Source organism: Suncus etruscus, chromosome 4, assembly GCF_024139225.1.
Source record: "Suncus etruscus isolate mSunEtr1 chromosome 4, mSunEtr1.pri.cur, whole genome shotgun sequence".
Lineage (NCBI taxonomy): Eukaryota > Metazoa > Chordata > Mammalia > Eulipotyphla > Soricidae > Suncus > Suncus etruscus.
In genome coordinates, this window is record NC_064851.1 from 25,039,161 (window position 1) to 25,067,148 (window position 27,988).

Genomic DNA, 27,988 nt, shown 5'->3' on the forward strand with positions numbered 1-27,988 from the left:
CTGTAGTTGGTATCATGTTTCTGTATTAAAGATCCTGGAATCTTCATATCCTACATTGCAGTCAGGATGGTGTGGACCATCCTCTCGTTTCCCCTCACAATTAAAGGGCAATGCAGAGAGCCCTGTCCTGTAAGCAGGTCGTTGTTGTTGTCAAGTCTTCTTCGTGTTAAGGGAAGTCTCTTTTGAGCAGGTCGATGTCAGAACAGTGATAGGGTCTTCCCTGGTAGAGGATTGCTTCCAGGTGTTGTTATAAAAAAACTGGATGTTTCGTAGATAGCTTCCCTGGTTCAGGGGTGAATGGAGGATGCCCATTCTTCGGAGGCCTGTGCCTGGTCATTATATCAATGTTCAGGGTATAAGGTCCCATTGCACTACCAGATTTGTGTGTTCCAATATCTATTAGATAAGAACTTATTTGTATGTATAGTATTTTCCCATTTTAATGTGTCTATGCAAACAAGGAACAATGCCACGTGGTGTTATCGGCGCATATGGGGGCCGTAAGAACAAGTCCAACAATCCCCATGACATGGTTCAATCACAAGCATTAAACTGAGGGACTCTTTCACCAAAATTTCTTATTGAACAGCTAACAAAGAGAAGAAAAGATAAAAGTGGGTAGAATCGTCACTGTCAAAGAATACTTAGTAAGAGTTATAGCTGTCAAAGAAAATACACATAAAATATTCAAAACATATATGTGCCCATTTTATGTCTTTTGAAATAGTTGTGGGTTTTTAAATCCAATGCACGACTTTGGTCTGTGATTAGTTCCTCTCTTTTCGTTTTATTTTTTTCTTGCTTCCATGTAACAAAAGACAAACTGGTAAAAAAAAAATCAAATAACAACAAAATCAAGTTATCTTTTCTATAGTGATGTTATAAAGAAATTTAATTGAAGGATTGGGGCATGGGGAGCCAGACTCTTATTGGTGTTTTGATCTGACAGTCTATGAAGAAATGTTGTCAAGTCCTAATAAGGGAACAGGAAGAAAGAGAAAATCCTCCTAATGGTCTAAATTTCGGAGTGATCTAATTTCTGGAAGAGATCTGAGCTTAGTCAAAACTAATTACATTTTCTCTTTTATGTGTTCTTTCTGCTCTAGTCATACTGACCTATCTTCTTTCCAAATATGAGACTCTTCTGTTCGAGGAACTTTATAATGATTTTTGCTTCTGCCAAGAATACACTTTCCAACACAGGCCGTGGAGGTGACTTCCTTTTTGCCCAACTTCTTCGTTCAAATGTTACCTTTGTTGTGAAGCTAACCTTATGAACATATCTAATTTGTAATGTCTTCTTCACAGAACACCCCTTCCATGTTTTATATATTTATTTTTTATTTGTATGTTTAATATAAACCTAAATGTACAAGCATACACTTAATCTAATAAAAATAAAAACACAGGAAAAGATGTTTTTGTCCTTTGTTTGCATTCTAATCTCTGACACATGACAGTTTCCCAGAAAATTCTTGTTGAATTCATAAAATCTGTGCTTCCTAAATGAAATCAGACATTTACATTAGTAACAAAGAAAAACACTCATTTAGAGATGTTGGTGAGGGCTGAAGAAATAGTACAGAGGGAAGGGCATGTGATGTGCAGATAACCTGGTTTGATTCCTAGAATTAAATTTGGCTCCCTAAGCACAATCTATAGTGAGACCTGAATATAGCACCAGGAGTAAACATTGAGCAGTGCTGCATGTAGTTCCAAAACAAAGTAAAATTTTGTGGCCAGAGAGATAGCGCAGCGGTAGGGCATTTGTCTTGCAGCTAGGCAGATCCTGGAAGAACTTAGGTTTGATTCCGGCAAACCATATGGTCTCCCGAGCCTGCTAGGAGCGATTTCGGAGCACAGAGCCAGAAGTAACCCCTGTGCACCGCTGGTTGTGACCCAAAACCAAATCAATCAAAAAACAAAGTAAAATTTTTGGAGAATAGTTTTCATAGGAAATAAATTAGGTGATACTTAAAGAATCCTTAAAAGAGAATAAACAAAATCTTTTAAATAAAAGTCAATCAAAATAATTTCAAAATGGAAAGTGTTGATTATATCTGGTCACTAAATAAATACACATTAGGGGAAATTTAGTGACAGATATACTTTTGACATCTCAAGGCTTATGAGAGACTCCATTTCAATTTTTTTTAAAGTTGTTTTACAAAAATAAACAGTAAAAAAGGAGTTTATATATAGGTAGGCCCACTTGTCAAACTTAAAATTCATGCTGAAAGTAATGATGTCCATGATACACAAATATACATGCACACACAATTATTTTGGTAATATTTCTAGGAATTCTTGCTTAAAGTGAAGTCTGAAAACTCTTTAAGTAATATTTTAAGTAATAATAATAGTGTATATTTCACATTACCATATAATGTACTTGCATATATGAATATTATGTGGAAAGTTTTAAAGACACTTTAAATTTATGACTTCATCTTCCAAAATGTTATATAATAAGTCATTACATTGGTTGTTATCATCAAAAGTACCAAAAAAGAAATACAATTTATTTTCATTATTTCCAAACATGTTTTAATATATCTATAGTAACTAATTTGAATCTAAGAGTCTGCTTCAACCATTCCTACCAATACATTTCATAGGCATGTAATTATATGCTGATATGAAGAGCATTGCTTTCTCTCTGAGAGAGAAAAAGAAAATATGGAGACATATACTTTTCAATACTGGTATGCATATCTGTACACATACCTATCTATGTGTCATTTTGGTTTTATAAAGGCATGATCATGAAAAAGAAAGTAAAAGATCAAGCTACAAGTTGTAAGGAAAGAGTTCAACTTAAACATTAATGCTTATTTCACTAAAATGCTTGTGGGATTTTGTTCTTACTTAGATTAATGATTTAATAACTTAATGATGGTAAGACCAAGGTATCATTCTTTTTATTGGAAAACAAGCTCTTGGCTTTTTGGGCCACACCTAATGGTGCTCAAGAATTACCCTTAGCTCTGTGTTCTTCATTCAATAATTATTCCTGGAGGGTTCAGTAGACCATATGGATGCCAGGGTTGTAACCTGGCTTAGTAATATGCAATTTTCAACACTGCAATATGCAATGTCCTACATTCTTTACTTTCACTCCAGTCCTATAAGTATTACTCTTGATAGAAAAACAAACCCAATAAATACATTTTACAAAATTCATTTTATTTGGCATGGATTGTACCGCCTCTCTTCATATTTAAATAAAATATGACATATTCTGTCAAATGAAATATACAATATTAAAACTGGCAAAACTCTTTGGGAAGCTCCTATTACACAGAGTGACAGTACTGGCAAATGGTCTTCCTTGCATAATTATATGATATTTGAAATCAGTATTATGATTAAACTTTGGGTAAGAACTCACCGTCATGTTTTAAAATATTCTTCCCACAATACATGTGATACTTGTTTTTAAAAGTGTGTATATAATGGGGCCGGAGAGATAGCATGGAGGTAAGGCGTTTGCCTTTCATGCAGGAGGTCATCGGTTCGAATCCCGGCACCCCATATGGTCCCCCGTGCCTGCCAGGAGCAATTTCTGAGCCTGAGCCTGCAGCCAAGAATAACCCCTGAGCACTGCCGGGTGTGACCCAAAAACCACACAAAAAAAAGTGTGTATATAAGAGAAATGTGTTTTATAAATTAGCAAAGTCATGTTAATTAGGTATAATTTCTTTGGCAAAACAATCATAAAAGTGGAGAGCTATAATTTCTTCTGTATAGACAATAGAAGTAAGCATTTCTTTTTATTTGTATATATTTCATTTATAAAAATATTTCTCACAGCTCTCCAACAATAAAGCGGGTGAAATACTAGTTACATATTTTATACTTTGCAGGAAAAAATAATAAGTTTGACTTATTGTATTGTATACAACTATGTCTTTAGATCGCTTACAATACTATTACCATAAACTATTGCATTATACTGGTATATAATTGAATTAGGATCTAGATTTAAGGAGGTCTGATGTTCTCTGACCTTTATAAATGCCTTAATTTACAAACTGAATGTAGGAAATAAAAGGGATAATCAATTAACATGATCGTGCATTGGATTTCTACTCATGATTTTACTGAGAGATAGTAACTGACTCAAAATTTCTCCAGATTTGGTGCTTATTAGTCTATGACAAAATTTTCCATTTCAATTCATTGTGAATTGCAGTTCCTTAAATTTGTGTCAGGATGTAGACTCTGCCAATATTTTTCATCTTTTCCTCCTATGGTAATTTTATTCACGACACTACATCTTCCTCTTCAAATGCCAAATTTTCTCCTATTCCAATACAACCCAAGATTTGTCATCATAATAAAAGTTGATGCTTATAATAGGGTCTTCTCTTTTCCTACCTGTTTTTATCTCACCTAGTTCAAAATACTTGCATCGCTTAACGGCCAACATTCTCTTTGATCAGCAGTTTGGTTCGACCCATTCAAGCCTCAACTACAGTCTTTGTAGATGTTTTAGTCTCTTCCTAGAAAATTGGCTTATTCTGACCTCCATAGCCACTCTGCTTCCTATCATAACGCTGCTTTCCTTGTGCATGCAGAGAATCCTAGCCTTTCTTATATTGTGTGACTTTGTGGGGCAGATGCTTTCCACATTTCTTACAAAATGTTCTGTAGATTTTTGGTATGTTCACCATGCTTACAAGAGTGAAATCTTCAAGAAAAAGCTGCTTCCAATTTTTTAAATCATTGATTATTTCATTTAATGTAATGGTGTCACAATCAGCAACCATTTTTGTCTTCAAATCCTTTTCTCAACTTATATGATATATACAGGAAATATGAAACAACATGAAGCTGCTTAATTTATAACTCTATTAGGATGTTTTATCTTCTACACTATCAAAAAGCAAAAGTTTATGGGTTTATAGTTTGAAATAGTATTTCATAGTTGTTTTTAATAGCACACATTGATAAAACAGTGTTTCCTACTGATTGCTTTTAAAGCCCTAAATTGCAACATATCTATACAAGAAATCAAGTTTATTTTTCTAGCACTTTGTAAAAATTTTTCAATTTTGCATTAGTAAAATTATAATGCATGAGTATGAAAATATTACCCCTTCCTTACATCTTATACTAGAAAAGCACAGGAAAAATCTGAGAATAAAGCTTCAGAGAACAAACATAATAGTTTAAAAAAACTATTATAAAAATAATTATCCTGAAAAAATTATGGAGAAAACATTTTTCTGTTTGCTTAAATAAACTTAAGAAACACTGTGAGGTACAAATAAAAATATTCCCACAGTTTTGAACTTCTTAGAGCCTTTCTTAAACTAAAATGCATTTTGAATCTCCAAGACAAGTGTGGCCAGCTTTTCTCAAAAAGCTGTATATACTGTACAGCTTTTATTATCTATGTTGTTTCTTCATCTCTCTCCCTCTCTCCTTCCATTTCCCTCTGTCTTTCCTCTTCCCTCTTCTTCTCTCCCTTTTTCCTTCTCTCTTATGCACACCAAAATTTACAGATCACATCACTCGAATCTTTGTTGCAAAGAAAACATTGGGGATAGCTGCCAGAGAGATGGGGGTGATAGGATCTTTGCCTTATAAACAGCCGGCCTGTGACTGACCTGGGTTCAATTCCCAGCATTCCATATTGTCCTTGGAACCTGCAGGAGTAATTTCTGAACGCAGTGCCAGGGTGTGGCCCCAAACTCAAAAACAAAAAACAAAAACAAAAAAAAAGAGAAGACAAAAAAGAAAACATTGGGGCAACTCAGTGAGATGATTAGCTTCAGAGATTAGACCATGATTTAAAAGATAAACGTATCTTAATACTCAAACATCTGATATATCTGCAGCTCTTTGGGAAGAAAAAATATCACTGTTTTTGTAGAAAATGATAAAATCATTGAGTTGGTGTCACTCACTCAGACTGGGAATATGGAAACAGTTTGCAGATGTGCCTTTTAGAATTTGAAAGGCAATACTTTCCCAGTGAACTTGAATTACAAACATTAGCTAAATGAAAAGGAAATCTTTTCTAAAAAATTTAGTGCACTTTCTAAGTGTAGCTTATCCTGTTTCAAGTATACACCATACCTACCGTTTGTTAAAATTTTAAGAGTCACTTGCCCAGATTGACTGAAAGCCAGCAAAGTAAAACTGATATATTATTTATATGGCAGCTTCATATCACATTTTGGTTGAAGAGCTCAAGGCTCTCAAAACTTTCCAATAAAGCAAAAATAATAGAATTTAGAAAGAGATTTGAGATGCTTATATATGTAGAGGGAGAATGAGAGACACATAAAAAGATTGTCCACAGGCCATTTATTATAACAGGAATAATATAATGTACAAGAATAAGTGACACAGAATAGATGTTACCATTGTATATATAATGAATAGGATTGGTTCCATGATTACAATAGCCTCTTAACAAATAACTGGTCAAATCTTAAATTTTCCTTATTCATCTTTTTTCACCATGAATTGAATTCTAACCATTTGTTAAAACTTCTGAAATTAGAAAGATTAAATGTTTTAACACTATTAATATCTAGACAATTGGGATACTTTTTATTTTTCTAAAATAGATTATTTCAATAATTAATGATTAATTGATTAAATTATTGTAAAAGATAAATTTTTGGATTGATATATTATAAAAATAACATAGGACCTAAGGTTTAATTAACATATATAATAATCAAGAAAAAGCATTTTGATTTTTTTATTCAAAATTTTATTACCTCACAAATAGAACAGATATGTCAATCATCAACTGAAGAAGTCAGAGATAAAGAGTGATTTATTTATAGAAATGATGCACTGATTCCAAAGGCCTTAGTTCAAGTTTCATCTCTATTCATCTCTATGAAGGTGCTTCTGAGTAAGTTATTGAACTACAGAGACCAAGATTCAATTGACAATAAACATTATAGTGCCTACCTTATAGGATTGTTAGCAGCATATAATAAATTATTATTTTATATCTGGCACTTAGAACATGTTGTGTTATTTCAAAAACTCAATAAATATTCAACTAAATCACTTTTTACAAGAAAAATTATCCATTAATTATTATCTTCCTTTCTTCTTATGTCAAACTCTCTACTATATGATCACTTCCCTTATAATGCTATTTTTCCCAAAGGAAATAAATGGTCTTTTAATCATGTTTCTAACTTAATCTACCATTCCATTCTCCTTTTCTTCCTACCGCACTTCATTAAAAGCTAGTCTCCCACATGTTTTCCCAAATGAAAACTTCTCTTAAACTTCTGTAATCTGACTTACTATTAAAATAGTTTACTTCACCAAGGACCTCTCCATTACAAATGCTTGGAGTCTATGCATAATTTTGTCCTTGATCAATTTAAAATGCCTTCTTCCTTTAAATATTTTTTATTTTTTTAAATAATATCTTTAAGTACTATGGTTACAAACATGTTTGTACTTGGGTTTGAGTCATAAAGAGAACATCCTCCTTCACCAGTGCAACATTCCTACCACCATTGACCCCCATGAGTGAGAGAAGTAGAAATGTTGTCTCAAATATAAGCAGGGGGTGGGGAGGATGGAGTTGGGGAGCAATGCCTTCTTCCTTTAATTGACACCTTCCCCTCTTTAGTCACCTATGTGATTCTTCCTTCCAATTGGCAATTATAGTCATTTTCCTAAGCCTCTACCCTCATTTTAATTCAATCTAAGTACTTTTTGCCTGGAAATGTCTTTTGCTCCTTCCATTATATCTTTCTAGCTTCTAAATTTTCTTCACTGGATGTGGCCTATTTCTTGATTTTCAGTTACCAGTTACACTTGCATTTTCACATGGATGCCCATCAGCACCTCTAACTCAGCATGAATTTTCCCATTTCTTGATTCTCTGATTCATCCATTATAAAGCTGCCAGATTTAGTATTCATCTTTCAATGCACACTTCAAATAGAACCTCCTTTATTGAGCTTTCTAAGAGTTCCAAGTTAAATTTTATCTTACTCTGATCTTTGTGTCTCTTTCAGATGTAGCATTACTTTTACCCAGAAATACAGGTTTTAAATAACCACTAATTATAAGCTATTGAGAGCCCAAAACATCACTCTCATTTTCAAAAGATTTCAAAATTGACAGGGTCAATGGCTGAATGTTAAGGAAAGGAGTACTCTTAAAATACTAAATGAGATGGAGTAGAGTACAATTACATATTTAAGTCTAAAAATGGAACAAGTTTCTAATATTATGACAGGTACTGACATAATAAATACATATAAAGGTATAAATATATAAAATATGTACACACATAATTAGATGTATATAAGTTCCTTATACACACATAAAGTATATATGCAATTTATCAGCTATATTTTTGCATAGAAATGTAGCTATGCCATTATTTGTGCCATTTTGTGAGGATAGGTAATAAAGAATAATAAGTGAATATAATCATCTTAGAATAATATGTGGTTAATACATTTAAAAATATTTTAAATGGTTTCACATAAATTAAAAGATTAGGAAGGACCTGCTTCAGGGTTTAAAATTTTTTCATTCTATTGAAATGCTCAATTAGTATTCAGAGAAAAGATAATCCATGGGATTCCTAACAAAGTGTTTCATTAGCTCTTTAAACTGTTATTGTGTGTAAACTATTTTTCTTGAGAAGTACAAAATATGTTATTGGTGTAGTGACAAAATTCATCATTTCTAAATAACTTAATAAAAGTTCTTTTATTAAAAGGAAACTATTTTATGGTTTCATCATACATAAAAATGATTTTCTGTTAGTTCTGTCATGAATCTCAAATTAGATTCCTCTCATTTTTCATATATTCTTGAAAATATTTGGAATAATTTTATATCCCAAACAGAATTTGGCTACTACTTAAAAAACCTGATAATGGATCTCGGGATCAGTAGAAAGTCTAACCTGGGTTCACTCTCTTGCATCCCATATGGTCCTCTGAGTCCTGGCTGGAGTGATCTCTAAGTGAAGCATCAGGAGTGAAACCTGAACACTGCCTATATGATATCAATACAAAGAAATAAAATCCCATCAATCAGAGTATATGTTTTTATGTATGTTTAACAAATATATTTTTCTTCCTTTGTAATAAAAAACTGAAGATATATCTAATGTGTTTGGCTTTAAGTATCTAAATTATTTCATCTAATTCATCATTTATTTACTATTCAAAATTTGTTTTTTAAGTTAAATAAATATACATTTAGAAAAATATGCCTTACAATATTAGTAATTGCAAATTATTTTTGTGATTGTCATGGAAAAAATTCTCTGAGTTGTTTAAATAGTGAAGCCATTTAATGGTTGTCTGTAGAACACAAAATAATAAGAATAATTCTTGGTCATAGGGTTGTTGGGTCACAATCAATATTGCAAGGAGGTCTTCTGGATAATGCTAAGACTACTATAAAGCATATACTTTATCCCTATTCTATCTAATTCCAAGATATTACCTTTAAATATGATACCAGTAACTAGTAACTAACTAAAAAACTGAATGAATTTTTAGCAATAGAAAAGAGAAAAGTGAAAAACTCTCAGTCTTTTTTTTATATGACTAAAACTCAATTACAAATATGCTTGTAATCATGGTACTTAAATAAAGATATTTATTAAAAATAAAAAATGTCTGGAGAATTTCCAGTGTTGAAAGCATAAAGAAAAAAATGCAAAAATATAAAACTGTTCCATAAAACTAAAAATCTGGTATTTAATAGCACAATAACACACTGGATTGGCTCTGTAAGGAGGATCAGGAAAACTCAAAAATTCAATGCAGTAAAATTGGGTTCTTCCTAAAATGTTTTCTAATATTTGAATGAGTAGAAATCAGAAACCATTCACACATGCTTCAAGTAAAAAAAAATTAAACCAGTCTTTCAGCTATAATAAGATCTGAGCAAGAGTAGATATATAACCTGAATTCTAAAATAAATCTTTTTTTATTTTTCAAGTAATGAAAAAGGAAATGAAACAGGCTCAACCATATTATATCCAAAATGTCTGTTAAAATGTGACCTTTTACTAAACGAGCTTTTCAATGGTTCTTGAATTAAAAATTCTGGGCTTGATTTTTCTGCATATTTCATATTCAAATAATTTGGAATGGAGGTGGGAAAATAACCTTTCTCACAAAGGAAAACTAATGCTCTGAGAAAGTTTAGCGCAATGCTTCCAAATGGAGAAAAAGTTGTAGAATTGTCACTGTAAGAACAACAAAGAAGCAATCAAAGTAATGATGTGAATAGGAGAGCATCTTACTGTTGTTCTCTTATCTTACCAATTATTTTTTAATAGAAATATGCTAAAGAAAAAGGAGAATAAAACATATTTTACTTTTCCCATAAGCCAAGGCTAAATATTATGAATGGATACCATAGATATTTATATTTAGATTCATACATATGTTTTCTTTTTCTTCTATTATATTTATTTATTTCTGTATTAATTTTCTTCTATAAAAGAAAAATAGTTAGATCTACTGACTTTTTCTTTCCCTCTTTCTTCCTGAACCATTTTTGGAGTCTAGTTTTTCATGTTATATTTCACATGATTTGTTAATGTTATAGTCCATATGGGCAACATAACTGGTAGATGTACAGCCCATTTGTATTTGCCCAGAGCTAATGTTTACTACTATAACAGATAAGTTCGCTACCCATAATTGTTGGAGCAGATGATGCTGGAGAAATTAAACTTTATCATTCCGGGGCCGGGCGGTGGCGCTGGAGGTAAGGTGCCTGCCTTACCTGCGCTAGCCTAGGAGACGGACCGCGGTTCGATCCCCCGGCGTCCCATATGGTCCCCCAAGCCAGGAGCGACTTCTGAGCGCATAGCCAGGAGTAACCCCTGAGCGTTACCGGGTGTGGCCCAAAAAAAACCAAAAAAAACAAAAAAACAAAAAAACAAAACAAAACAAAACAAAACTTTATCATTCCTCCTACCTCTCCATTTTGGGTTACTATTACTTCTTTTGGTTAATCCTGAAATGAATATCTAAAATCGACCTGTTTCATTTGGATTGTAGACAATTTTTTAAAATAAAATTAATCAATTTTCAATGATTTTGAGTACAGGAAGCTAAATGATATTAGCCCTTTATTTTGTTAATTTAGTTTAAATAATTATCTCAATCATCATTCAAATTTTGTTGTTATTGGGAACCATATAAGAAAGCCCAGAGGCAACTTAAAGGAAGAACATACAAAGCAAAGCAAAGAATCAAAACCCAAACCAAAAAATACTACAAATCATTTCTTCTTGATTAATAATAGAAAATGTATACATACTGTATTTCTTTGTAACTATACCCTTGTCCTAATGAATTCTAAGATATTCCTAAATAAAATGTTTTGTAATTGACATTAATAAAATAAAATAATTAATTTTAACACAATACCTCTGTAATTGACTACACTAAGATTTAGGTGAAAATAGTGAATATAGTTGTGCAGCAGAAAAATTTAAAAAATCAGCAGCATCACTGAGTCAACACATTTATGTCTCTTTGCTTCCAAATTACTAGAAAAAATATTTATTAAGCATGATTCAAAAATATGTTATTTCATTGTTCCCAAATCATTAATAGCTCTCACATTTTTTCAAATACAAAAGTAAAACAACAACAACAACAAAAAAACACAATAAAGATCTTTGGGCCTGAGTGATAGCACAATGCTAGGGCCTTTGCCTTGCACACTGCTGACCCAGGACGGACCTCGGTTTGATCCTCAGCGTCCTATTTGGTCCCTTAAGCCAGGAGCAATTTCTCAGTGCAAAGCCAGGAGTAAACCCTGAGCATCAGAGGGTGTGGCCCAAAAAACAAAAATTTAAAATAAAAAGATAAAAAATAAAACAAAGATTTTTACCCTTCTTCCTAATCTTCCTAATAATTTGTATGTTGTACTTCAGTACAAAATGTTTAGTACTTTGAGTTTAAGTTTATTACTTTGAGTAACTCCTCACTGATGCTCCTTCCTCTCCTATTATCTTTGTTTTTGGGGATATTTTAAAAGTTGAAATGTTTTATAAGGCATGAATTAAATTTATTCCTTTAAATATGAGCTTTCTCATATGTGAATTCTAAATGATTTAATAAGACAGTTTACTTCATTTCTTTATAAATGATAAAATTTTAAAAACAGTTAATTTATGTTTTTTTATATTTCAATGACTATTTACCATTTATACCTTTTATACCTGAGCTATAGTAAAATTACAAATGTTCTCAACCAATTATAAATATTACTCCAATTTTCTATATAATATTTAAATGTGTCATTCTATGTAATATATACCTTTAGGAATAGAGATTAGCAATTGTCTGACAAACATGGAATATAAACAAATAATGATATGAAATATCTAGCAACCTGTAAAATATAAAATTGAAGGAGACAATGTGAGCTTGTTCAAGCTACAAAGATCTTTTCTGGGTCCATAATGGAAGGCTCAATCTGATAAACATAGGAAAATGAAATAGATTAATATGCAATCAGTAACTAGGGTATATTGAAAATTTAACTTATAAGACATATTATATTATATTTCAACATAAAATGTTGGGATCTTGCATGTGGACATCCCAGGATCTATTCCTATTACTTCATATGTTTTCTCCCAACAACTCCTAGACATGATCCCTTAGTTTAGAAACAGGAGTAAGACATAAATTCCACAAGATTTGAAACCTTGCATGTGGTCAGGCCAGGTTCTGTACCCATCATTCCATATGGTCTCCTTAAGAATAATGAGGAGTGATCCTTGAGTTCAGAATCAAGGGTAAATATGAGTATCACCAAGTGTTGGCCCCAAAAATAAAACATTAAATGAAATAAAATCTTGGGATATTTTGGTACCAAAAGACAGGGATATTTCATTAGTATCCTTTCTTGTCTCCCTAATTAATTGATGGATATTTCATAGTTGACACAAAAATTTATTTAAGGATTTGTTTTTAAGGCAACTGCTTTAATTCACTGTAAATTTTTGAGTGAAATCTTCACAGATTTCCACAAGATCTTGATTTAACTATAAAAATAAAGGACCTGAATTATTCACAAAGAAAGCATGACTTAATTATTATTTACATTTATTGTACCACAGTTAGGCACATAACTTGATTCTATTGATTATATTGTACAAAACATCAACACATTCATTAATACTTCAAGGAAATGATATCAAAAATTTGGGCTGATCTATTCATTTTTCACTTATGTCCCTGTGAGGGCAGGGGACTTAACAAAACAATGACAGTTGTGAAACATGTTTAATAAATACTCAGAAATTAAGTTAAATAATTTTATAATATTTCATTTTGATCATTTATATAATTTCAAATGTAATGACGTTAGTAAATACCACATGTGTGTTCATTTTTTCTTAAGTATGGGAAGGTAATAGAGTGGGTAGGATTCTTGACTTAAACATGGGCTTTCCAAGTTTGATATAGAAACAAAATAAAACAACAACAAAACTATTATTTTCCAATACTGATCCATATATTTTAAGTAAACTGATACTCATTTTCCTACATATATTTACCACTTTTGTTGCTATATATTCAAAAATATGCTGCACTTTAATTGTCACAAATTCATTTTCTTGGGAAAACGTTTCCACTTCTGTAATTCATCCTTCCTATGCATTTGCTAAAAACCCTGCCATTTGCATTGTTTCTTAAGCTAGGGCATCTGGAAGAGCAAAAGTATATAATGCAGAATTATCTTTCTCTAGCAGAGTAAGATGCAGTGATACATACAAAACAACAAAATTTTATATAGCACATATAATCTGGAAATTGTAGATATTTCAGGTAAATCATTCACTTGGATAGTTTTGAATTTAGCAATGATTGATTTTCAGTCTCCATACTCAACTAAAATTTCATAATTAGTTTTTCTATTAATAGTGAATCTTAATTTGATTTCTGCTTAATATTCAGAATATGAATTTTCTTTCAACATATTATTATTATAAATAATATTGTTAATGCAAAAAAGTACACTTAATTTATAAACTCCTTTCGCATAATATTTTTTCCTCTGCTTGAGAAAACTGAAGCAATTGCTTCAGTGGGCTAGACCTATCCTCTGATTTGTGTGTTGGAAAAAGTAATAATCAATCTGCTCCCATAGAGTTCACCTACCTTTGTCATTCTGCTTTGAATTTCAGTATCATGATCGACATTCCTATTGAGCTAGTTCATGCTTAGGTTTTATGAATTGAATTGTCCTCTTTTACTTGTATAACTACAACTGTAGACTTGACTCTTTGCTTCTATTTACTCAAAAATCATCTTTATATTCAAAATGCATATAAATAATTCTATCTTTTCTGTGAAGAATTAGAAATATGGTCTGCCTTGCAATTATTCATCTTTTTTTCTACAATACTCTTCTATTGGTGGTGTAAATGAGTTTAGCATTAATCATTAAATAATGAAACTAATGTTATTCTGCATCTGAGGGTCAGTTCACAGCGATACTTGGCCAATGGAATTCAAAAATTATTAATACGATTTCAAACCTTAGATAGTTCATATTTTTAGGGGTAAGTTCAGGGTCAAAATTTGTTGTTCTTTCTCTGATATACAGTTTTAACATTTCCTTTCTAGAGAAAAATACTATTACACTTTTATAAATTAAATGACATGTAGACATAGAATGTATATAAAAATATAATGCATTGTATAATGAACTTGTAATAATAATAATTAGTCCTAAAAGTTTAAAAAGAAGCATAAGTCAATGTTAGTACAATATTTTCAAGAACTGCACAGAATTAGTGTTATTTTCATGTTGCATCTCTCTTTTATTATTGTTCAATGTAAAATAGCAGTATTTAAATAAACTTAGAGAAATTTGGGGGAACAGAGAGAAAATGAGAGAGACAAGAAGTATTTCACAAAGAAGCATGGGCTTTTCTAAAGAGAAAAGTTGAGAACACACATCTCAGGATCTCAGGTTAAAATGACAGCCATTTCCAGGATAGAGAATGAACCTCATCTGTCTTTTTTTTTTTTTTAAACAGAAATAAGAATGAGAAAATGTCTGTAAAGAGGATTCTAATTATTTTGAGTTTCATCAGGAGAAATATCTTATCACAACCCCTCACCTATGTCATTGGAGCATGGAAAAGACTACAGATAATATAGAAGTGGTTATGAGAATTTAATTTAAAATTATCATTAGGCTCTATTTCACTAACAAGTTGTTGTAGTTTATTAATGATACTGACTAAAAAGTCAGTATTACTACTAACTCAGTGTAGTCTTTTGAAAGTGACTAGATCATGAAAGTAAGATGCTTCTAGGTGGTATTAATACTCCTAAAAAAGATTTCCAATAAAATATCAAAATTATTATTAACACAATAAATAGTTGATAAGATAGACTACATTAAAATGAAAAAAAAAACCTGCTGCTCTGTAATAGAGATTATAGTGTATAATTAAAGCTCTGAAAATATCTGTTAACTAAAAGGATTCTTTTTGTTGTGGTGGTTGTTTTTGGGTCATACTCGGTAGTGTTCAGGGGTTACTCCTAGCTCTGCATGCAGAAATTGCTCCTGGCAGGCCCCGGGGGACCACATATAATGCCAGAATTTGAACTACCATCCATCCCGGATCAGCTGTGTGCAAGGCAAATGCCCTACTACTGTGCTATCACTCTGCCCACCCACTCCAGAAGAGTTCTTAGATCTCAATAATAAAACAATAGATTTTTAAATAGTCCAAAAAATACACCAAGGAAGGTATATAAAAAATATAGGATTATTTTTCACCTGGGGCCCAAGGAAATAGCTTAGGGATCAAGGCATAGCATCATACGTGCAAAACCTTAGTTCAAGCTTTGGTATCGTAGATGGGCTGGCTCACAAAAGATCCATGGCAGCTGCTCATGAGAATCATTGAACTGTCTGCTTGTTTTAACATGGAACAGCTATGAAATCTGAACAGTTCAGTGCTGTTTCAGAGACTGTTTCAGAGACCTGATTTCCTTCTCTTTCCTAAAGCCCCTATAAATATTTCCACATTATATGGTATCTTTACTTTCCCTTTGTAAACACTAAAACAACAATAAAAAACTACTATACACCTATATAACAGTAAAAATATGGAGCACCAAAATTAATGCTGAGGAAAGAGCAGTTAAAATTCTCATATACTGCTAATGGAAATCAAAAGTGGTACATTTATTTTGGTAATAGGGACACAAATTATGCAATAATTTTATATTAATTTAAATGACAGTTCGGCAATTTTTACGAAACTCAAAAGTTTATCAATATTTTAGTGACTGTCCACATAATGACTTACCCGAAAGTTATATAATTTATATCAGTGAAAGAATGTGTACAAATATGTCTATTGTTAAAAGTTAAACGCAATCAAGTTCTTTAGTAGCTGAATGGATAAATTATAATATAAATAATTAAGGAATATTGTTCAACACTAAAAAGAAATTTTTATAAAGCCATAGGAAAAGACATAAATAAAACTTAAATGCAAGCTATTAAGTGAATTAAGTCCATCCCAAAAATACCACATATATGAATCAAACTACAGAGAATTTTCTTGTAACTTAGTATAGTAATTTTTGAGAGACTTTATATTAAAATTAAACTCATTGTGTAATATTATAAAATTAGAATTATTCTAACAAAAGCACAGAAACAACTGAAAAATTTTAACATATAATTAATATAATATAATAATACATGTAAGTCAAAGAACATTTCTGAATAAAACACAATTTTTTATCATAATGGGTTACATATCTTTCACAGTAGTATTTTAGGTACATATTAACATTGAATCAGGGGAATATCCATTACCACCAGTGTTGTCCTCCCTTCATCCCTGTTCCCAAGCATATATCCCTTTCTCCTTCCTTTATCCCCCAGAATGCTAGTGTAACTAAAAGCATATATGTTAACACTAATGTAAACCTTTTTTTTTTTTTTGCAGTTTCAGATATTTTTACTAGTGGTTTCTTAAAGGTTTAGAGACAAAAGAGCACTGTAAAAACAATGTTAGAGAGGCAATTATCGTTTGCATGGGCCCACCAAAGACGGGGATCATGGAAAGGAAAAACTTTTGGCCTAAGTACAAGGAGACCCTACCCTTGAAGTTTTCTGACATAAGACCATTTATAGGCTCCAGGCAAACTAGTTTGTCCAATCCCGGTCATTGTCTGTAGTGCCCATACAGTTATATTTTCCACAGTCTCTGTTGTTGGTATCATGTTTCTGTATTGAAGGTCCTGGAATCTGTATGTCCTACGTTGAAGTCAGGATGGTGTGGAGCAGACTCTAATTTCAACGCAGAATTAAAGGGCAATGCAGAAAGCCCTGTCCAGTACGCAAGTCGAACAACTGAAAATTTGAATTGAACACTGGACCGTATTGTAACAATACAACTGAAGTTAAGAAGGATAATTACCAGCTTGAGCTGGAGAATATATTTAGCCTTCAGAGAAGGGAGTTGGATATCTGGTTCTATGCCCCACTGCGGTAGAATGAAGAAACAGTTCATATATTTTATAACAGTATGTCATGAACTCATACATATTCATGAGGGAGAACAGCTAGCCTGATCAATTGATAACATACAAAGAACATATGTGGCATATACAGGAAATATAAGGAAGAAATGCCATGGTAGTGTGTGCTTTATTTACTATGGCACTTTTCGATAGCCAAGGAGACTAGATGTTGAAATGGGTTCTTCTGCGTAGACTCCTCTAGTCTGTACTATCAGGCCAGGGGCGGGAATCCTTTCAGCATTCAAGGCTCTCCAAGTTTAACTTGGGCTCAAACAAAGCCAACAAATAGAATGCGACAGTTTCTCCAAAAGAGAGATTTTACATATCCTCCGAACTATACATTGCAGGCTAGTCTGCTTTATCTTTTCTTAACACATGACAGTCCTTCTAAGGTTATTGATATATTATTTTTGTGGGTGTGGAGGGTTTGCAAATAGATGGGGCAAAGATGAAAGGAAACATTGGCAAGTTAAAGATTCTAAACCAGAGGTGTTGGGTGCCAGAGTGATAGCACCTCAGTAGGGAGTTTGCACCCCGGGTTCAATTTCTTGCCTCTCATATGGTCCTTGAGCCTGCCAGGAGTGATTTCTGAGTAGAATGCCAGAAGTAACCACGAAGTGCTGCTGGGTACAGCCCAAAAACCAAAATCAAAAAACAAAAACAAACAAACAAAAAAGTAGAAAAATATAAAGGTTCAGGGAATACTAACGAGAATTTTAATAGAAGATAGTAAACTTTAATATATGAAATACTCATTCGGTGATAACAATCTGGCTATTACCTGACACCTATTAAATAAATATCCTATAATTCATCTTTTATTTATTTATTTCAACTAACTCCAACTGCTCATTCTAAATCTTTAGTATTACTATTCCAGAAAATATTTCCTTCCCTTCTATTAACTCATAAAAATTAACTTCCAAAATCACAGATAACACCATTTTTATAATAAGCACTTTTTATTATAAGATAGTCTTCCCCATAATAGTATTAAATAGGCTTTTCCAAAAATACCAGTATAGTATTTTTTTCTGATTACAGACATCAGGGTTAATTGAGGCCAATAGGCCTCTGGTGACCTATAGTACATTACAATTTCTTAAAGAATGTAAGTTATTTAGACTTAGAGATATCACCAGAACATCCGGCATGTCTATATGAGACACTTATCTTAAGGTAAACATACATTCAAAGACACAATTTTATCATATAAAGGCATCCCCTCCTGTCCAGGTAAAGCCTCTCTTCCTTATCTCAGTCTTGAGTTCCAGATCCTAAGGGAGCTCAGGTCCCCTTATCTCATCCTTGAATTGAGGTTTTAAATATTTGTCATGTTGATTAAAATCAAACCTCATAATAACTATAACTTCTCCATGCCCATATTATTAAATTGATTTTTCTTTCACTAAACTAGTCTGACGTTATTTTGATCACTCGTCTCTCACAAAGAAGGATGTGGGTATTTTCTGTTTTTTTTTTTTTCTGACATTGTTTTACCACTTTAGTTGCGATAATCATATAAAGTCATTAAATCTATATCCATATCCAAAATGGATATGTATGTCTCTAAATCTTCCAAAATGTACATCATGAATATTTCCGACAGTTTCATTCACTTTTAAATTGCGCGTCATATTCCCTTTTTAAAATGTCTTTCAGTTTGCTTGGGTATTAGCTATTTAAAATGAAGTATTGAATGTCTCAATTATTAAAAGCAGAACTGATTCTAAGGGTCACAAGTTTCCAACCCTCTTCCGAAAGCAAAGGATGTATCAAGTGCAAATGTTTCTATTGCATTACTGTCTTTCAAATGACGATTAAATTGAGTGTGGGAGGAGGCTATCTTCCTTAAGACTATTTCCTCTAGTGAGTAGTAAAAACACATCAGCTTTTTATCATATAAAGAGGCAATTGACTTAGTGAAGAATAGGTACACTTGAATAGTGCTACTTTGAAGACAGGCATATAAATCTCATCTTAAAAAAGGAAGAAGTAATTCCTCTATAGATATTTACCAGAAGGAATCAAAATCTTAAATAGGAAGATCGGTCAGTCAAGTTTCTTTCATTAAATGCAGGTCCTCCATATATCTGGTAGAATCAATATTTAACCATAAAAAATAGTAAAAATCATTTAGTTTGATTTCCTAATAAAAGCAGTGATCTGGGAAAATTTTCATTCAACGTTTTGTATAATATGAATGACTACAAGAGACGGGATGAGCTAATTTATCTTTATTTAAGAAAACAATAATATCTTTAATTGCTTCTACTCCAGGCTTGAGAGGTAGTAAGGAGGTAGGACACTTGCTATGCTGGAAACTGACTTAAGGTTAGATGACTATCTTCCCATATGGTGCCTTAATTTCAATAGGAATGCTTCCTAAGCAACAAACCAGGAATAAGATGTTAACACAGCTGGGTTTGACACAAAACACCAAAGAAAAATAGATATTCTACCCAAATTCATCTCTTTATTCTGATTTTTTTGCAATTATAAGTGACATTTAGGTTTCAAAATTTCAAGAAAAACAATAGTGAACTTAAAATTAATATTACTCCCTAGAAATTATTTTCTTTTCAAATGCAATTTAATAAGATATACTAAAATTATCTATGTTTAAAATTTCTGAATTTTGCTAGGATTGTGAATCTGTTAAAACATTTGGCTGAATAACAATAACATCAACAACAATACATTATGAGTTTGAAAATGCTTAAAAGTTTATTTTGTCTTGCTATCAAATCAATCCAGTTAGTCAAATTGAAATTGCCACACACACACACACACACACACACACACACACACACTCACACACACACATACACATATATTCACCAGTTCAGATATATACTTCATATATTTCTTAGTTTATTTATATATTGATTGATTGATTGATTGATTGATCTAATGGTTTGGAGGCCACACCGGCAATGCTCAGGGGTTACTCCTGGCTTTTTGCTCAGAAATCTCTCCTGGCTGTTCGGGGACCATATGGGATGGTCCAAGATAGTTCAGGATGGACCTGGATGGTCTGGGGTGGGCCGCATGCAAGGCAAATGCCTAACCTCTGTGCTATCTTTCTGGCCCTATACTTCATATATATTAAACAATGTACAAGACAGTTGAAAATTTTCATAAAACGCTCTTTTTGATGCTGGTTAGTGCTCTTATTTTTCTTACCTAGAAAGTTATTCTTGCATTCGTGTTTTTGCATTCTGTATTCTTACAGTACAGAATGCCCAATAGTGTAGCTCTTGACCCTTTAAAGAGAACTCTACTCTCCAATGTCAGTTATAATAGTTTCTTGATTGTTTATTATGCTACATTATAATTTACAACTTTATGGTAATGTAAGATCTATTCTTGATGAAATATACAAGGTGAATTGTATTAATGCATTGAAGAACTGTATTGTATTCACTCTCATTTTTTTTATTGGTTTTGGCCCATACCTGTTAGTGCTCAGAGGTTTTATTCTGGCTCAGCATTCAGAGATCACTTCTGGCAGGCTGAGGTTTCATAGGAATGCTAGAGATCTATCTCAATTTGGCTGCATACAAGGCATGCACCCTACCTACTGTATTATTGCTCTGGGCTCTTCACTAATATTCTTTTAGTTAAAATGGATACTGCCATCTTTTAAAAAATGCCAAACTTCAGATAAAGGGGGAAGTATACTGAAAATAAATCAATGTCATATGGTATATAAATTCTTAAAAATAGATGAAAATTAAAAGGATATACTCTTTAAGTTTTGTTTATATATTAAAATGAGTATATGAGTTTCTAGTTGACTAAATTCAATAAAATACATTTCACATCTTAAAAATTTTACTATGATTTTCAGAAAATAATACCTTGGAACTATTTCATTCATACATTATGGGATAATTTAAAACAAATGAAATGAAACAAATAGAATTTCACTTTGATTTGAAAAATGGAAAGTGTCTTTGAAGCTCAAATTCATGAAGAGAATGAGTTCTATAAAGATCTAAAATATGCTTCTATACTTTACCCAAGAGAAGAAAATAAATAATTAGAGACAGATCTAAGATAATCATCTGAAGAAAATAGAATAAAAATATGATACAAGGAGAATGTAACTAAACTAGAATAAAGAGCTTACCACGACTATTACAAGATTATGTTACTATTACTCTTCTGAAATACAATGAGGTTTACTAACTTAAGAAAGCTTTTTATGATGTGGCAAAACCTCATACCACATACGTAATAAAAACTTTCATTTGTTACTCTCACAATTATTTAATGGGTAACTCTTTGGCTGATTTTATATTGAACCAAACTCTGAATATCATATTATCTACATATTTTTATATAAATTTATTCTATATGGTAACAGTTCTTCAAGGTAAAATTTTCTGTTAGTAATTAATCTTGGTTTCCTTATAAGTAAAATAAATATAATGATGATAATGCTTTATTTACAAAGTATATATAAAACCATAATATTAGTAAATATAAATCAGTACATTATTAAAATATATAGCACATATATACCTCCAAGTATTTAGAATAGTTTCTGCTATGATAGAATATTAAAGAATATTCTATTCTATTTAATCTATTAAAGAATAGATTGAAACTATTCATACCTTGCAACTATTGCTGTTTATACACTGACTTTCACAGTTTTACTAAGGGCTACACATATGAATTCATTCTTGTTCCAGGACTAGCTCACCCTCTTCATCCTAACTGTCACAATGCCCATTAAAAATATATTTTCCGTGGGGGTTGGGTGGGGAGGAGGGAGATTTGGGACATTGGTGATGGAAACGTTGCACTGGTGATGGGTGGTGTTCTTTACATGACTGAAACCAAACACAATCATGTATGTAATCAAGGTGTTTAAATAAAATATATATATTTTTTCCTCAACTGTAGCTACATTATTATTATCTGGATCGGTTCCAACCTCAATTAGAAAGAGTCTAAAAAGTAGTTATTATTTAACACATATAAAAAAACCCGAAAGATTGGATATACTTCTTTCTTATTGAAATTTGTTTCTCTTCATTAAGCTAGAACACCACAAAGCACAATAATTTGATTAAATCACTGTACAATTTTTCAGATAGTTACTAAACTTTTGCATTTACTGAGGATTAACATGGAAACAGCTGTCAGAGTCCTCTTTTTATACACATTATATTTACACGTTTAAACTCCTCTCAAATCTCACACAGAAAGATAAAATATTTCTTGGTGAAACGTATTCTCTTCTTGTGAATGAGTTTTATATAAACCAGTATATTAATTTCTTTACCCTGTTATAACTAATGGCTAAGATCTCACTTAATCATTGCACTGCAGGTTTGTTGTCTGGACAAAATATATGTTAATATTTGCACTTAAATTTTGATAAACTAAATTAATTCTCAAATAATCAGATAAAAACTGTGAATTAAAATGCACAGAAGTAAATTTTCTATTTCTGTATTATTGAACACTGTAATAAGCCTGAATGTTATATGTTCCATTTATAGACTATAGTTAATTTACAGAAGTAAAATACTATAAAGCATCTTCAAATGGGCCTTAGAGATTCCTGCATCTTCACCTTAAAGGAAAGAATGATAGACTAATAGGAAGATATAGGACTTTTCAAATTTTCAGTAAGGTAAGAATTAAATTTAATTTACAAATTTCCTTCTTTTCCTTACACATGTAATCTTGTTCTAGAAAAGTGAAACTTGCTCATAAAAATATAGATTATTTAGTTAAATCTTTCACTTTTTTTCTGTTTTCTTTTGCTTACATCCTCTAATACAACTGTCTAGTATAATTGATAAATTCTCTTACTTCAGGTTTTATTCCCTTTTCAATAAAATTAAACTCTTAGCTAAGGTCAGTAATGAGCTTCCCAAGATCTGTTATTTTAATTTGCCCTTTAAAATGTATTCACACAGTTTACTAATTTCACCTCTAAAGTGCAGAGATTGTTTATTATTGTTTAGATTGTGATCTTATTTGAACACATCAAATAATGCATTTGACTCTTGGAACAGAGAGCAATCAACATTTAACACAGAAAATTCCTGTTAACGGCATAAGATACTGTTGTGGATATATCTGAAGATCAATACTATTAATCGCACATTTTCGCTTTGGTTGGCACCAGGAATCTAAAACAGAGATCTTATTGATTTCACTTGACAACTTTTTCCCTTTCTCTGTTTGTTTTTGTGTGCTTTCTCTATCCATTTTGTTTTGATCAAACAGTTATTTTTATCTTACCACATAAGAGCTACTAGGCCTAGAGCTACTTCAATGCCTCTCAGTAAAGACTAATAGGCCTGTTGGGCAAAAATGCTAGCTCCCCATTTCTTTTACAACAACAACAACAACAACAACAACAACAAAACAACCAAATGTCATTTCAACATGTCCATGTAAATTGATGCAGAATAGGATCTACCTGAAGAAAAGTTCAGACAGTTCAGACAGACACTTCTCTATCAATAGAGCAATGTAAGCAAAGATAATATAGCTTCAAAAATAAATATTACAAATTATTATTGGCACAAATATGGGAAAATTATTTTCAAGTATTATGTGTAGCAAAATGAGCTTAGAAAATTTAAAATTAAGAATTTGAAGAAAAATTAGTTGTCAAACAGCTAAATGTTTAACTGAAATTTGACAAATTAAGTTAAAAGTGTAGAGTTTAAAGGAATAAATTGGGGAAATTGCCTTCTAATAGAATTATGGAATACCTAGTAAGTATAATTATTAATCTGATTTTTGGCTTCCTAATGGTGTAGCATTGTTTCATATCAAACACACACACACACACACACACACACACACACACACATATATATATATATGCAATGAATACTGAACACAGGATATGAGGTCCTCTTATAAACTTTAGGTGGGGTTAGTAAATGTTTTCTGTGAAGAAATAGATAGTAAAAATATTCAGAGTTGCAGACTAAAGTGTATCTATTATTATATTCTGTTTTGCAGCATGAAAAAAAAAAACTATAGATAATTCAGAAATCAATATATATCTCTGTGTTAGGTTACACCTTATTTTACCCAAAATAAAGATCATCCCTGGTTTCTTGTCTCTGTTTGTTTACAACTTGGTTTCACCCAAAACAAAGATTGTTTTATATGTAAACCTGGGCAGGACAGACTCAGGACAGACTGAGCTATCTACCCTTACTATGTCCTTATTGCCCCACCTGTCGGTGATCTCTGTACTCCATAAAAACAGTTCTGGCAGGTATCTTGTGGGATATACAAGTTAAAAAATGTCCAGACTATATGTTTCACCCTCAGCCTACTCATGCACAACCCTGATTCAGACTTATTTACCTGGGTTGGAGATATACTATATGGGGTGATTTTATATCTCTGTACTCTAATATAACTTTGGTAACAAAAATTGGCAGAAGGAGAATTTTTCTCACAATTACAGTTTTCTTATATCTGATTTATGTGAAATATACTTCTTAACTGATGAGATTGCAAATAGATAAATAAAATGCATACCTACTATAATATAATGAACTATTCAGGGGTCTCAAACTCAATTTACTGGGGGCCGCAGGAGGCAAATTCGGGGTGATCCTCGAGTGCAGTCAGTAGTAAGCCTTGAACATTGAGCGGAGTGACCCAAACAACTAAAACAAAATAAAACAAAAAAAGATTCCTCTAGGGCAGGGCCACAAAATGTTGTACGGAGGGCCGCAAATGGCCCACAAGCCACGAGTTTGAGACCCATGATCTACATTTATAAAATTATATTTGTTTTTACATGTATATCATGGTTTTGCATTAAAATATTTGTATTAAATATTTATGAGATTAAATGCCAAAAAGGTAATGCATATATTTTAAATATATTATATCTAAACATATAATCTAATTTATTCCTAATTAAAATATTGTATATCTTTTATTAGTATTCCAGTAATAAGTTTGCTACATAATAGGTATAAATTTTATCTTACACTAAGTTTTATTGTTAGAGATTGTTTTAGAAAAAGTTGACCATTTTGAGATTAGCTTTATTCTACAACAGTATTTCATGAATCTGATATTCTAATTTTAATATTAGCTACTCCATGTAAATAATAATGGACATTCAATATCTTCCTACTAAGGTGGTTAATAATTTTGTCTCTGGGGGTCTATCAAAATTGACTCTGACTCTGAGGCATACTAGCTCTAGTCCTGGTATAACTGACTCCCAGTTTTCATTATTTTTAATTCAACAATGTAAATAACACCATTCCCAATAAGCAGCTTAAGAAAACTCATTTAAATTGATTTATATATAAAGTGGCCAAGAAAGGGTAGTTTTGGTGGTATTATTATTGCCAATGTCAATAAATGATGAGATAAAATCATTACCTTAATTCATCAGAAATATTTTTCAATTTATTTTTTACATTTTCTTGTGAACAGATATTGAAATATAGATGCTTATCTCCATATACTTATTTTTATTTAAAGATAGGTTTATATTAAATCTTGAGTAGTTTCATGTCACCCTGTATGGGTAGATTTTAAAATTGTGCATGTTGAGACATATAAATTAAAGATCAATGTAAAAATAATGAAATCTGATAGCACTATATAAGAAAACTGATGTTGAACAACAGTCTGAACTGCATATTTTAATCTAGACATGTTTTATGTTTAGTCTAGACATCATGATTAAAGATGATTATGTCAGGGCCTTAACAAGCTCAACATGTGTCCTTCTTGAAGTTAGTGGGGAGAAATCATACTCTATTCAACCCCCTTACATCTGATTACCCTACCATCTGTAGGAAGAAATCCTAGAAAAAAAACATTTGCATACTGAAACAAAGTAAAGGTTGAGATACAATTCTATTATCAAGCTACCTATTTCTGAAGTTAATTCTAAATTAACCCTTAAGGTTACAGCATTTGCATGCACATGGACTTAGTGTGAATTAGAGCAACACTTGAGATTCTTGAGAAATTCAACAAAATAATTTAATATATTTATCAAGGAGCTTATATATAAAGAGTTCTTTAAATGTATAGAATCAAATTATGGAAGTTCTTTAAGTTATAGAATAAAATTATGTTAGAATATTTTTCTCATTTTTTAAACTATTAAACAGTAACAAACTAATCAGATTCAACACGTTAGTAGATCAATGAATTATATATTTTATTTCTATTTGGAAATTATAACAAATTGTTCTATTCATTCTTCCTAATTTAGCTGTATTTCCCCAACGTATGCTTTATAGTATTTCAAAATAGTATTAGGAACAGTTGGCAGTATGTATTGACTGCAGAGCAACAGAACACCTAGGACGAGAAAGATTATAACTGTTTGGATGACTGAACCTCCTGTTATAACACAAGGAAGGGAAAAGGATAGTGATGCTTTTAAGCAATAAACTTCTAGGTGACATTTCCAGGCTGATGTCATTCAGGCCAATAGGTGCTGAGGATGATGAATTGGACATAAACTTTCATAGCAAAGCAGTAACAGTAGGACAGAACTTAGAGATATCGTAATTCTTTAAAAGAAAACAGAAGCTTTGTGGCCCTCATACGTCACAGCAATAGCCCAGTGACAGAGCAAAAGAAAGGGTATTTGTAAGCTGCATACAATGAACTTGGTCTTTTCAATTCCTCATGCTGCTGTATCCATCAAACGAAATTCTTTGCATCATAAGTTTATGAATAAATCTAATAGAAAAAGGAGGTATTATCTTCACAATTTCTATACTTCAATTTGCTTCTTGATTAATTAAAGTCCAAATGTTCTGCAATTAAGTTTGCTTTTTTATATTTTTAATTTTTTTCAATTTATATCAGATGTGCCAACATCATAACAAGTTTTGGGGAGGTGCATAGTACACAAATTTGTGAACAAACAATTATCATGTATATAAACCTAAAATGATCCTATTAATCTTTAATGAGAAAATTTTGTGGATAAAACAAACACCTCCTTTAAGTTAGAGGAGGAATTTTAGAATTGCAAAATTAATGTTAATGTAGCTATCATTATTGAAAGAAATAGTAGGCACATTGTGTTTGCCTTATCAATTATCTATTAGGCTTGAAAAATCATACCAACTTTGAACCTTACATTCAATCAGGCAACTGTCCCTTATCTCTTATCTTTGTTAACACATTTATTTATTTATTTATTTATTTATTTATTTATCTATCCTGGTTTGTGCACCACACCCCTTTGACACTCAGGCATTACTCCTGGCTATGCACTCAGAAGTCGCTCCTGGTGTGGGGGGACCATATGGGATGCCGGGGATGGAACCACGATCTGACCTATGCTAGCGCTTGCAAGGCAGACACCTTACCTCTAGCGCCACCTCTCCAGCCCCTGTTAATACATTTATTGATGGGGCTGGAGTGGTAGTATAGTG

The 27,988-nt window shown here is 31.8% G+C and overlaps 1 protein-coding gene and 1 pseudogene across 1 annotated transcript in view; both read right to left on the minus strand.

The window, feature by feature from the left end:
• Positions 1-27,988, minus strand: part of NEGR1 (neuronal growth regulator 1) — a 919,240-nt gene that overhangs the window by 362,223 nt on the left and 529,029 nt on the right. The window lies entirely within an intron of this gene.
• LOC126008078 (uncharacterized) lies at positions 27,408-27,502 on the minus strand (annotated as a pseudogene).